Here is a 14,125-nt window from a genome sequence, read left to right on the forward strand (position 1 = left end):
TGCAGAGAAGCTCAGCGCTTTGGGAGTGTGGTGGGGAGTTGTATTGTTTCCTGTGACGTTCTTTTAATTTTTTTTCTTTTCAGATGATTATGATGGAATCTTTTCAGTCTCTGCAAGTCACCCCTCTGTAGGAAATGAAATAATAGATTTTATTATAAAAGGTTTATACAACACTGTCAGATTACCTGATGCTTTACAGATCAAACTCATCCATCCTAGCCTAGAGAGCTTTCAATCTAAATAAGAAAAGATAACAGCCCAGAACTGGGATGGTGAAGGACTAACTGATGAGACAAGGAGAGGAATTGTTTGGGGAGAAGAGGGTTAGGCTTGGAGTTGAAGCAAGAAGGAGGGTGTTCCAGCCTAAGAGAAGAAGAAAAGCCATGAAGCCAAAGAGAACAAAGAGAAGGCAGGAAAGAAGACTAAGAGCATAGAGAGTAGGAGGGAAGTAGAGGAAGAGAGAACAGAATTATTGGCAGGTGGGAGCTTATCTGTAGAAGCTAATGAGGACTGGCTAGAACTGGAGTGATATGCTGATTCCAGACTCTATGAATCATGCACATTTGATTGGCACCATTAGAAAAATGAGTGGTCTAAAAGCGGCTTTGAGGTGCAGGAAGGGGCTCCACTGATCAAGTTTTTGTGGCAATAGCTAGTCAGGTGTTTCTACACACAGCCTGATTAAGCAGTGCCAGATATGGGGGACTCCTACCCTGAAACAAAGAAAAAGACAGTTGCGTTAACACAATCTAGAAAACTCAGTTTGTTCTATTAGCAACACTAAAGTCTCTATTGCAACAGATGTTCAGTTCAGATGGATGTGCTCAAGTGTCCAGCTTATTGCCTTGGAGTATGCATGAGGATACTGATGCTCTTGGAGACGCTCAGCAGAAGTTGAAAGATGTCCATATTTTTATTATGGCCATAAACAGTACAATGACAAGAAATCATTTTCATTTCAATCAGATGTATAAAGTCTTCAGAAGTCAAATGGGAAAAGGTTGTGCTTTCTGATCTGGCATTTTCCTAAATCCTATTCTTGAGCTGCCACCTAATCTGATGCAGAGTGCCTTGGGATATATTGAATGAAAAGAATTATAAAAGCAGAGGTTGATCTGATACAGTAATTGAAATAGAGAAAATCTTTTAATTGCCCCAGGGACTTCTCTTATTGTTTTGGTTCAACAGAACTTGCTTGATTACCACAGTTAAAGTTTGCTGAAAATGCTTTGCTGATTCATTAGTTTAGTGCCAGGAGAGTAACTAGTCACCAAAAGTGCTCTAAACATTAAGATGTTACATTTTCAGCTAGATTGAATATTTCTGTCTAAATCCAGAAAAATTTCAGCATTGGAGGATGGGTTTATTTATTTTGGCTCTTTGAGTCTATCTCTCAGCTTTCAGTGCTTCATCATCAGATATGACAACACATCACTGGAGTTGGACATTTATAACTACCCTGTCTATGGAGAAGCAAGATTACATCTATCACTATTTCAAAGAATTTCTTTGGTAGGCCCTAGTTACTGCCTTTGCTCCTGCAGCAAACCAAAACATGGACGAGAAATACAATTATTCAGACACAACTGGGCAGATGCACTAGAACTCCATCAGTTTTTAGTGTCTAAAGGTTTGTTACCTTTACTGATACTGCATCTATATATTTGGTGTTTTGTTTCCAGCCCTGCACATTGACAGGGACTATTATTTAATATGACAAATCATAATTTCTCTCATTATTAACAGATACCCTTGACAGAACTTATTCACCAAGGTCAATACTCAAATTAGGGTCTCATCCTGCATCCACTGAATCAATAATTTTGTTTTCTTCTGTCTTCTTTCCTTGCTGGCAGAGTAACTTTTCACTCCACAGGAATACATTCCCTAAGGTCTGATAGAGCAAGTACTATTGTGCTCTCTCAATTTTCATCGATTTCATCAGGACTGGGTCCTGTTCCCTAATGTTGTAGTCCTGCTTTTGGTAATGCAAGATACTACTTTTACCAGTAAGTGTAGCATCCTTCTAATAATATTTGTCTCCATCTGGTTGTCCATTGTAGAACTTCCTAGTGAAGTGATATGGATGTGTCTACATTATTCCAAAGCTCACAATCCACCAAGCTCACTGAACTAGGGACCAAGAGGTATAACCAGCAAGACATGGGGATTTCTAACTGGAAAGGCAGGAGGTAAAATCTGCCATTGACTTCAGTAGGGCCAGGATTTAACCCAGTTTGTTTATTTTGCTGTACTCTGAGCATGTTTTCCTTAACAAAGCCATAATTAATGGCCAGGGTTGTTAGGCAAGTGATGTAAATATCCTCATTCTATTTTTTTCCTTGAGTGGAAACTAGCTGGAGTGGTTTTTTTCCTAATCCACCAACGATTACTATGGGCCAAGAATAACAGTTTTCAAAGCATACTGGACACTGAAATGCAGTGACGTACACATGATTTATTAATCACACCTATCATATGGTGGGCCCTCAGATAGTAAGGTTATAAATTAAGCCAGATGAAGATCGTTTGTAACTGATGTTTGTGGTGGTCAAGGAACAAGAGAGAATTCATTTACTTATACCCAGAGGAGCCAGGTATAGGTATTTACCTATGCTGGCTATATATAGCCACACAACAGAACCACTAGCCCAGGAACCTATCCTTGCAACAAAGCCCGTTGCCAACTGTGCCCACATATCTATTCAGGGGACACCATCACAGGGCCTAATAACATCAGCCACACTATCAGAAGCTCGTTCACCTGCACATCCACCAATGTGATAGATGCCATCATGTGCCAGCAATGCCCCTCTGCCATGTACATTGGTCAAACTGGACAGTCTCTACGTAAAAGAATAAATGGACACAAATCAGATGTCAAGAATTATAACATTCATAAACCAGTCGGAGAACACTTCAATCTCTCTGGTCACGCAATCACCGACCTGAAGGTCACTATCTTACAACAAAAAAACTTCAAATCCAGACTCTAGCGAGAAACTGCTGAATTGGAATTCATTTGCAAATTGGATACTATTAATTTAGGCTTAAATAGAGACTGGGAGTGGCTAAGTCATTATGCAAGGTAGCCTATTTCCCTTTGCTTTTTCCTACCCCCCCCCCAACGTTCTGGTTAAACTTGGATTTAAACTTGGAGAGTGGTCAGTTTGGATGGGCTATTACCAGCAGGAGAGTGAGTTTGCGTGTGGGGGGGCGGAGGGTGAGAAAACCTGGATTTGTGCTGGAAATGGCCCAACTTGATGATCACTTTAGATAAGCTATTACCAGCAGGACAGTGGGGTGGGAGGGGGTATTGTTTCATGGTCTCTGTGTGTATATAATGTCTACTGCAGTTTCCATGGTATGCATCTGATGAAGTGAGCTGTAGCTCACGAAAGCTCATGCTCAAATAAATTGGTTAGTCTCTAAGGTGCCACAAGTACTCCTTTTCTCTGTGTTGCATAAGCAACCACTTTATAATGATCAGAGAGAGGCTGAATTAGTCAGCTCATTGGAGGCACAGACTTCTCTTTTTTACTTTTTTTTTTAAATGCATGGTCACTCTGTTAGCACAGACACTAATCTCTAATTATGGTCTCCTTTGGATTAGATTGTAGTCAGATTTGTTTTGCTGGCCTTGAAACATCTCAGATAATCCATTCAGTTAATGTATTCATACTGGTACTCATTGCCTTTCTTCTGAGGATGAATGCTGCCGCACAGGGCTCAGTCACAGTTATTCATTCCCCAGACGCACTTCAAAATGTTCCTGTTGGTATACAGAGACATACGAAAACATAACCAGCCTACGTCAGGGACTGCCTGCTGCCCTAGTTCCTAGCATGACCCTTGAGATCAGTGGGATTGGAATTGCTGACTGGCCCAGGGATGAGATAAGTGGCCTTTTTAATTGAAGGCCTGTGATTCTGGAATGCTCTCTGCCTGAAGGTACATCACCAGTTTGAAGCAGTAGTATTCCGGTAGCATCGAGAGCCCATGGAGGACCAGATCCCTGTTGTGCTAGGCGCTGTACAAACACACAACAGGGCTCAATTGTGTTTTTGCCATAAGTCTTGAATAAGAGGCCAAGTGTAGCTGCAGTTGATGACAGATTCCCACCTTGCTCCAGGAGGAGGAGGAGGGAGATGGGGAGAAGGTAATCTGTCACAGCCCTATATCTGGCATAGATTCCTTCCTTCTCTGCACTGGTTGGTGCACTGGGATAGGGCTCAGAATCAAGGCTCCACCCACTTCCTGCTCACCCACCCGTGCAAAGGGGGAGTTGCAGTCCCATGGACGCTGCTTTCTCCTCCCCACTCCTGTGCTGCTACTGGCAACACGGGTAACCCAAGGAGGGGAATTAGGGGGCACCTTACACCAAACAGTGACACATCAGTGTATTGGTGATACTTTTACTAGCACAGCCAAATACGTTTTTATTTTCTTGTCTGGGGTGGAAGTGGGGAGTTATTTATGGGTGGTGGGTTGGAGTTTTATTTTTGCTGTGGAGTGATCAATCCTCCGGAGTACAAGGGCTTGTGAATGTCAATGTGTCTTTTTGGATTCATACCATTTACAAAACTAGTTTGTATCATGAAGCTGTTTTTCCTGGGATTGAAACCATTGTATTGTGCCAAGGGAGGGTCAATTTAAAGAGACTTTCCAGTTAGCGAATGTCTGGGCTACACACCAATCTGGCACCAATAGGAGCGCTGTATACAGCATTTCCCCGCCCACCACATTAGTATTTTCTCTCTCCTCAGCTTCCTTCCTCTCCAGTCTCCCTGTAGTTATTGTTCTCTGTTCTATTTTTCACAAGATTCCTGCTCCCCATTGTCTCTCCTGTCCCTGAGCAGAATGCAAACTGAGCTACGTTTGAATCAGAGCCAAGCTTCGGAAGCCATGTTATGAGACTATTATGTAAAATGAGTTTGTTAACCCTTCATTTTTAAACTGGTTGCAGGATTTATTGGATTTACTGTTCTCTTATACTATATGCAGTGTAGTTGGAGCTGTGTCAGTCCCAGGATATTAGAGAGACAAGGTGGGTGAGGGAATATCTTTCATTGGACCAACTTCTGTTGGTGCAAGAGACAAGCTTTTGAGCCACCCGGAGCTCTTCTTCAGACTGGAAGTATCTTTCCCAGACCTGAAAACAAACTCTACATGGTTCGAAAGCTTGTCTCTCTCACCAATGGAAGCTGGCCCAATAAAAGATATCACCTCGTCACCCTGTTCTCTGATACTGTTGGTTTCAGTTATACTTTGAGGTCCTCAGCATTCCTTGTGTAGGAGCAGCTTAAAAGTTTACTTATCTTTATGTGCCAAATCCCACAGTTCTTAGTCCAGCAAAACTACACTGAGTGAGTGAGGCCTACAATGGTTAGTCAATATTAAACATGTGCACAACTTCCCCAAGACAAAATGATCAAACACCTTAGGGGGGAAAAAAAAACCCACCTCAAGGGGCTCAGATGTACAGGGATTACCATGTCCTAAAGCTTACATAGTCAATGGTTTCGTTAATGTCAGGGCTTGCCACATCCATTAAAATATATTGCATATGACATTCCACCTATCTGGTATGCTATCGTTTGGCATCAATCAAAAAATAAGCATTAAAACTAAACTGCCGTTAAGCTTGCTTCTCAGATGCAGAACTGCTTTGCAAGGGAGCAGTGTCCCATAATGGAGTCCCATCTGGTTGAATCCAACCTGGTTATATTTTTGAAACTGCTTTTCCCCTTTCAGTTCAAGTATAAAAAGGGAAAGGGGCTTAGAGCCAGATCCTAGACCATGCTATAGTGGCACAAGGGACCTTAAAATTGCCTTAAATGTGTAGCTGATAAGATTCTCCTGGCATTTGTGGGGACAGTCAGCTCTCATAAAGCCAATCTGGACAGCTCTATGCCAATCCCTCCTAGTTCCCTTCCCAGCATGGGGAGACATATATGAGAGGAGGCAGTTCACCAACTGGGTCAAAGTATGCTTTGCTCCTGAGATCCATGCAAGCCAACAGAACACTAGGGGATGATCACAAGCCAGCACAAACCAGGGCAGTCCTTATGCTACTTTAATTTGCTCTGGGACCCAGTTAGCCCCAGGAAGGGGTGTTTTGGACCCTAGTTAGACCCAGGAAGGGGTGGGGGACTGAAAGGAAGGTTAGAGTCATCTTTGGCTTCCTCCCTCAACTGCATCAAGTTCTCCTCCAGCACAACTGAAGATTTAGTCCCTAAACCCAGTAATGAGTAGTAAAGTTTCCAATGAATGCTGTTTGGGCCAGATGGTGATACCCTTAATCACAGCTAATCCCATTGATTCAATGGGACCGTCATGGTCTAAGGAGCTGTTCAGCATGAAAGAGTTATCACAGATCTGTCCCATTGTCTGATAACTTGGTGAGATAGGGCCTGTGTCTCTTTATGGCTGTTCAGCGCTAGAGCTGTGTGGGAAATTTTCCAAGATTCCAATTTTCCCATTCTGCATCAGGACAAAACCCAACACCTTTTAAAGCCTGACAGCCCAGAATAGCCCCGTAGTGAGAGCACTTGGCTGAATGAGGCAGAGCAGGGACTTCAACATGAGTCTCCAACATGCCAGGCTACAAAGCTGGCCATACTGGGGTGGGTCTCTGTCTTGCATACACGTGTTCACACACACTCTTATTTTGACCAGAAACTCCATCACGGATCTGCGAAATTTCCCAACAAGTGTTTTGTTGAACTTGACACATTACTGCAAAAAGTTTTGTTCCTGACAAATCAGCATTTTCTGATGTAAGACTGTTTTGTCTAAAACTTCCCAACTTGCTCCATTCAGGTCAGCACAACAGAACCTTGATCCCCCTCTGGTGCTCCAGGTGTTACCATAATATAAACAATCAGAGTTTGCCTGACTAAAGTAACCTGAACAAGGCCCTAAACCACATGGTATAACATAGCCTCCTTAGCACACCAGGCTTTCTTGTCAGTCCCTTTAATCTCTGGGAGTTTTGTCAGAGTAAATATTTGGCCCTGATTCATCCCTGTGCCAGTGTTGATCCCAGTGAAGGCAAGGACCAAGAAAGGAGGCAGAGCTCCTCCCCACTGCCCAGGGGCCCATTCAGTCTATGGTGCAGGTTAGAGAAGACTCAGGGGATACTTGAAGTTACCCCCTGACTGCAATGGTCCCTATTTCTCCATCCAACTGATGGGGAGAGCTGTGGCACAGATAGCTGCCCACCATGTTCCCGCACTGAGTCACACTATGCTGACTCTGCACTTCCTGGACTCCCCCTGTGCTAAGGGTAAGAGGGCCCTTACTGCTGCTTTGTAGGCTATCTTCCAATATCTTAGCTGGCATCAAGTGACTGGGGACAGGGGGAGGAGGAGAGAATTCCCCTGGCAGGACTAGACCCATATTGATTATAGAAGGAAAATAACTACTTATTAAGTCTTCTAATCCATCTCCCGGAAATGCGGGGCTGTATTGTTTAGAACTTTTTGTAGTGTCTTGTTCGGTCGTATTTTAAATGTCCAAAGCAATGGAGCTACTACCAGATCCCTTGGGAGGTTATTTCTTAGCTCAACAGATCCTATGATCAGTTCTTTTCCTTGATATCAGCATATATTCCCCTTATTTAAATTTAACCCCACTATTCCTGGTTATATCTTCATCCAACTCTTAGTTCCTCTCTATCGTTGGCATTGACCCCATTCAAAATATTTTTCAAGAATCATTTTAACAACACAGCTGGTGTAGTCTTTAAAATTAAGGTTGATTCAAACAGACTACACTAGCCTCAGCACTAGGTTGACATTAATTAACCTGCTGCAGACTGTCAAAACAAAAATCTGCATGCAGTTGAGATTTCCTTAGGTTAAAATTTGCAGCTCCAGAGACCTATGCATAACATCAGCTTATTTGACTGCTTTGAAATGTAGAAAGTGGGACACTGCTGTAACTTACTGTCACTGAACCACAGATAATAGGGTTTGAAAGAGCTTTCTTGGCCATCTATGTATCCTCTCCCTCCCACTGCACTAGTACAGAATTTTCCTCCACATTGAACTCAGAGGGGTTAACTGATGTGAGAGGGAGGAAGGGGGAAATCAGGGGTCAGGTCATGTTCTGACACTGGTGAACTTGCAAGTTACTCCTTAAGCATGTGCTTCCATCCCAGGTTCCTCCTGCCAGCAGTTTCTCATTTTAATTATACACCCACAGCAATGCAGATCTTTAAATTCAGCAATTCTTTCTCAGGTTTCAGCAAGTCATTGACAGCCTGAGCTATTTTGGGGATATTTTCTCTCCTGCAGATGCAGCTTAGGAAAACGCAGGGAGCATGCTAAAGACCTGCAGCTATTTGCCTTGTACAATTTGCTCATTTCTCTTTATTTCTCCGTTTTCCTGCACTGATCACTTAAAGGACAATCTCCCTTGCAAACAAAATCCCCGGAGCCTGATTAGCGGGACTGAAGGCTCCCAGAAACGGATTGCCTGCCAGCCACAGCACGGTAAGGACATGGACACTTTTGGCTAGCTTTGCATTACAGTTTTTAAGCTTTGCTGAATGTTTATTTGTGTCCATCGTTTCCAAATCAACACTGCTGGCATGGCAGGCAGTCTCCAGCTCCTGGTCTCCATTTTCATTCCCTAAAATCCTCAGCACTTGTAAGTAACACGTTTATACTCACTGTCTTTGTATGTTCTAGAAATCAACGACTGACACTGATTTCATTCAGTTCCAGCCTTCTTTTTCCCATTACATTTCAGCACATTTTGGAGAGCTGTAATTTTTAACCATGATTGAATTGTGGATATGTCTGTTGCCTGAGCTTCCCTGATACTAGGCTGAATGTCGGTTTTATTATTTAGCTGAGTAAACAATTCAAGTCTAGGACTTGTTTTATGTACTTTAACTAGAAACATTATTAAAAAAGACCCAATATTGCTGATCTACAGTTACATACATTGCTTTCTTGTCTTGTGCACAGGCTTTTGCTACAGTATGTTAAAACTGCTGTATAATAGTGTGTTAACACTACAAAGACATCTCAGATATACCACTAATGCTAAGGTAGAAGACCTATTTACACCAAAAATAAATAGGTTTTTATCATGCAGTTCTCCTAGTCTAGAAATGCATGAATTAGGCTCTGTAAAGATGGTGAAATTCCCATTTTACAACACATACAGTTTGGTTGAAATAGCAGTGAGAACAGTTAAATATCCTCTGGTACTTTATTCATATATATATATATGTGAATATCATCCCAGGAAAATTGCTTATTTCTGATGAATCTACAACCCAAATTCTAGAACTCCCTGCAGACATTAAATGCAAGAGGTTTTTTTTCTTCTTTACCTCTCCAGAGGCCTTTTGGAAAAATTGGAGTAGCTTTAAAATATCCTTTAATGGTTGGTGATACATTATTGCAACAACAACAGAAGTCTCCTGAGGGCTTAATCTTTAGCATCCAAATATTTGACTGCAGCTCAGTGTGTGTTGTCCTATTAAGAGAGACATTTTGGACAGTTTGAGATTGCACTAGTGGTAGGGAAACCTTCTAACAGAATAAGTAATGCCTGCCTCCTGTGTCTACTGTCAGGAGACGGTGAGAGCATGGAGTACTAATGGAGTCCCATAAGGAATAATGTTTCCTATAAAAGTGCTTAGACATTGCATCTGCAGTGGAAACAAAAGTTAGCAAGACCCTCAGAGTTTGAGGTGTTCAATCTTCCCCTGCCGCCTTTTGATCAGATAGATATTTATTTCCGTTTTTTAGCTTGAAAATGTCCTGTGAGAGGTTTTCTACAACAGGATAGATTTAAGGGGTGGGGAGAAATAATATTACATGAGCGTACAAGTGCGGAAAGGGGTAGTGGGCCAGCACTGGGTTCAGCAACAAAACAAAGACTGTCAACAAGCAAGATTTTTAATCCGGGCTTTGTCCTTGGGCATCCGTGGGCCTGAGTTATATGAAAAGTGAACAAATGGCTGAGGTACGAAAGAATCCAAATTAAAAACAAAAACGAAAACAAGCAGAACACCTTGGATTACAAGTCAGCCTATTGGAGGCCTGATCCAAAGTTTACTAAAGTCAATGGAAAGACTTTGAGTTAGACCTTCTGTGTGGAGTTTTGCCTCTTGTAAAGGCCTCTCTCCCCATTCACTACCAATTTACATGGTATGTCCTAAATTCCTTCTGAATGCCTCGTTGGGCTTTGAGCACTGACTCTCCTTTCACACTACTGAGTCTCAGAAGTAACTCCATTGAACCTGTTGGAACTACACTGGTATAAAGCTAATGAAAGATCCGCATCAGGTCTTTAGCCCCTGATCCAGCCTTGTTACTCCATCCTGAATATTTGAGTGAGGCAGGGAGTAAGCACCCGGTTTACTGGGAATCTTGAAGGGCCCCTATTCCTTGTCACAGAAACTGAAGACAGAAAGAAAGAAATGTATACGGTTTGCTGTATTTTGAAAAGCTATTGCTAAAAAATAATAGGTTACTGAAGCAATTGCTGCTTATTGTCAGCAGAGGATTGGATATGAGCTATTGGAAGGGTTGCCATGCAAACATATAAGGCCAGATCCCACATGGCTGTTAAAGAAGAAACTCTCAGTAAAGCCAGAAGTCAATGGAAGTTTTGCCTTCAGAACAAGCCCACAAAGAGTTTAAAATCTGAACAATTTAATGTGATAAAACTAATTACACTGGTAAACTTGTGTAGATGACCATTACCTATGTAGGTGGAGCTTGTTTACACTTATTATAGGGAAAATATCATTTGAAATGGTACCATTAAAGAGAGTTAATATTAGAGGAAGAGATCATGAATGGGTTACTCTACAATACACTGCAGCTTAATTCAGAAAGGAAATTACCTCTAAAATAGAAAAGTAGATGGGATCAAGTATAGATTAACTTTTCATCTTTACAATAGATTACAGCATAGGTCAGTTTTCCTGTTGAAAACTAAAGACCCTTATTGACATTAGTGAAGAGTTAAGGGGAAGGGGATATGGATTAAAGGGATTAACAGTTTCCAGCTGTGCCAAATGGCACCCAAATTGGGCACACACTTACGTTGTGTTCATGCACATTCATATTTTGCCTGGCCACAGCCTCATGCACAAAGCCCTTTGCCCAGATTTCTCATGCCAGGAACAATAATAACATGCATCAGGGCTGTGTATGGGAGCCATTGCTGAGGCAAGGATCCCACTTGCTTGCACGTAGAGACTTTGCCCCCTGGAATGCAGGGCTCCCTGTTGTGGAGGGCCAATGAAGCAGCCTCTCTGCTGTTTATAGAGCCATGATAAAGAAGACAGTTTCAGTCCATGCGCCTGATGCTGGCTGTGGTTATTCTGCTAGGCTTCTGTGTGCAGCACCTGTTGTCACTTGGAGCTCTACCAACCTGTCACAGATTACACTGCACACATTATATCACATTATACTGCACTGCTTTCACACCTGCTCAACTCTGCTGGCTGGTGCCCTGCCCATCCCTTTTAGTGAGTACAGACCCACTCATAGTGCTAGATTCATGCAGTTCTTGCACTCCCTCCAGGGACTGTGAGTGACCCCTGCACGGGAACACAAATGAGGAGGGGAAAAAAGCTTCATGCACCTTCTTCTCCCCTTGTGCATCCACACAGGGCCAGCCACAGTCTGGCTCAAAATTTATATAGGTGAATAAGAGTTTAATTAAACTTTCAATACATTGATTTATATTGCAGTAGCACCTGAAAACACAAGGATCGAGGCCTCGTTATGGTAGATACTATACAAACTCAGGAATTTATGATGCGCCCTGCCTAGAGGCAATTAGCTGTAAAGAGCTACTGGATATAAATATAATTTAAAAAAAAATACATAGGGTGTAGAATGGAACCTAACCTGATTAAAAATAGAGTTTACTACATAGTCTGACCATGAACTGAAAGGATATATTTATTCTTTCACACAGTCATATAACTCCCTTACATAGAAGGTAAAGAGAAACTCTTGTAAGTGATCAACCTGTAAAGTGTCCTGCCAATTTTAGCTAAAAAATTATAGCTGTGAAGACTCCAAGCATGAGTCTGTTCTCACTGGCTCTTGCTTTACACAGGGGTAACTCCAGTGACTTCAGTCAAGGTATCACTGAATTACACTGGTGTAAAAGAAATGAGAATCAGTCCCCAAACATATGAATAAATAATAAGGGCCATATTCTACTCCAGTTCTCCATGTGGAGATGCCACTGACATCACTGGGATCTCTGTACAAAGACTAAGGTTGTGACAGGTAACAACATCAAGACAGGCAAGATTTAGCTTATGACATTGAAAAACGCTATTGAAAGTGATGGGATAATGGGACCAGTACTTTGGATGAGGAAGGTACATGGGGGGTAATTTGTATTTGGTTAATCAGTCTTTTTGAAGAAACTGAGGGACCTACTGTCAGTACAGTACAGCTACAGCTAGCTTCAATCTCTTGCTGGAGTGAGATTTCTTCTCTCAATATCATTCATAGAGGGTTTCCATAAGGATCAGGGGCAGGAACCCTGATATAAATTTGGAGTAATTTTCCTGGAATGACTCCAAGTGAGATCAGAATCCAGGCTCAAATGAGTTAACATTATCAAGGACATGTAAGGATATACTATACGGATGCTATAATTGTACTGTATGTTACAGTACATTTGACCTATGTGATTACAGAAGGCTTTTCATAGATTTCTGTACTGATGTCAGAGGAGTAGACTAGTGCTAAAGGCATCTAACTAGAACAACTGCTTCTGTTACTATATGCTTAGAACTGAATAGCTGTTACTTCCAAATGAACACTTCTACACTGCAGCTGGAAAAGTGCCTCCCAGCCCAGGTAAACAGACTCACACTAGTTCAGCAAGGACACTAAAAATAGCAGTGTGGACATTGCAGCACCAGCGGAGGCTCGAGCTAGCTCCCTGAGCTTAGAACCCACGGGTCAGGTGGGCTTGCGAGCCTGAGCTGCTGCCTGACCTGTAAAACCCACACTTCTATTTTTAGTGCTCGAGCTAGAGCTAGTGAGTCTCTTTACCTGGGCTGGGAGGCTCAGTGCAGTGTAGACATATCCAGAGACACAGTTTGCTGGCAAAATTGATGATTGAAATTTGAGGTATGTTATTGCAAGTGCCAGTCAAAAAATTAGAATCACTTTGCAAATATTCGCAATGTTTGAGCATTCAAATGAGCTATAAGACTGCAAAACAGTCAGATCCTACTCCACATCCAACTTATCAGTCCCCATCTTCAAAGGAAACCTGCACAACACTTTCAAAAGCTGAGCCAGGGAGCTTAAATTCATAACTTTGCTAGACACTAAAAATCATGGACTATAGAGACACTGAATTTATGGCTTATTATAATGATCTGTAACCCACTAACAACCACCCCCTCCCTCCCAGTTGCTTTCCCCACTCCACTTCCTTTCCTCCCTATAACTAGAGGGGTGTTAAGAGGCCACTTCACCTTGAATGGTCCCTTGAAATATATGTTAACTACTTATGCTACACAATCTGTTCAAACCTTGTTTTTAACAGTGACACTTCGAGTTAGTTTCCCAGACCTGAAGAGCTCTGTGTAAGCTCGAAAGCTTGGCTCTCTCACCAACGGAAGTTGGTCCAATAAAAGATATTACCTCACCCACTTTGTCTCTCTACAATTCTACATTAGCAGTACAGGGTATAGTATATCAAGGACATCCATTTAAAGATGGCAGGCCCTCGGCTATATTAAATGGCTGTCACAATAAACACATCACCCACAATCAGTGGTTAATGTTACTTTTATTGTGTTGAAAAGAAATAAATCCTTTGGAACAAAGAGTTAGATATTTGGCATCTAACTCAAACTTGTGACCAAACAACGTAGGACTGAATGCTACATGTATAAGAGACTAACTCTGTTGAACTGATATTTTTTTCAAATACATTTTTACCTAAGAATAGTGAGGGAAAAGGAAACTAGAGTCTTTTCACCTTGATGAGTTCTAATGATAGTTCTTTGCATTTATCTAATGCTTTACCTCTCAAGTACCCTGTAGACATATTAACTACCTAACTTCTCACATCCCCCAGGTGAGACTGAAGGCCTGATTTCATAAAT

At 41.9% G+C, this 14,125-nt stretch overlaps 1 protein-coding gene across 1 annotated transcript in view; it reads left to right on the forward strand.

The window, feature by feature from the left end:
- The first annotated feature begins 8,464 nt into the window (after positions 1-8,464).
- The window catches only part of AMMECR1 (AMMECR nuclear protein 1), a 150,621-nt gene continuing 144,960 nt past the window's right edge, over positions 8,465-14,125 (forward strand). The window contains exon 1 of the mRNA XM_073361201.1: positions 8,465-8,498. The gene's annotated coding sequence lies outside the window, so the exon portion shown is untranslated. The remainder of the gene's footprint in view (positions 8,499-14,125) is intronic.

This window comes from Lepidochelys kempii, chromosome 9 (genome assembly GCF_965140265.1).
Source record: "Lepidochelys kempii isolate rLepKem1 chromosome 9, rLepKem1.hap2, whole genome shotgun sequence".
NCBI lineage: Eukaryota > Metazoa > Chordata > Testudines > Cheloniidae > Lepidochelys > Lepidochelys kempii.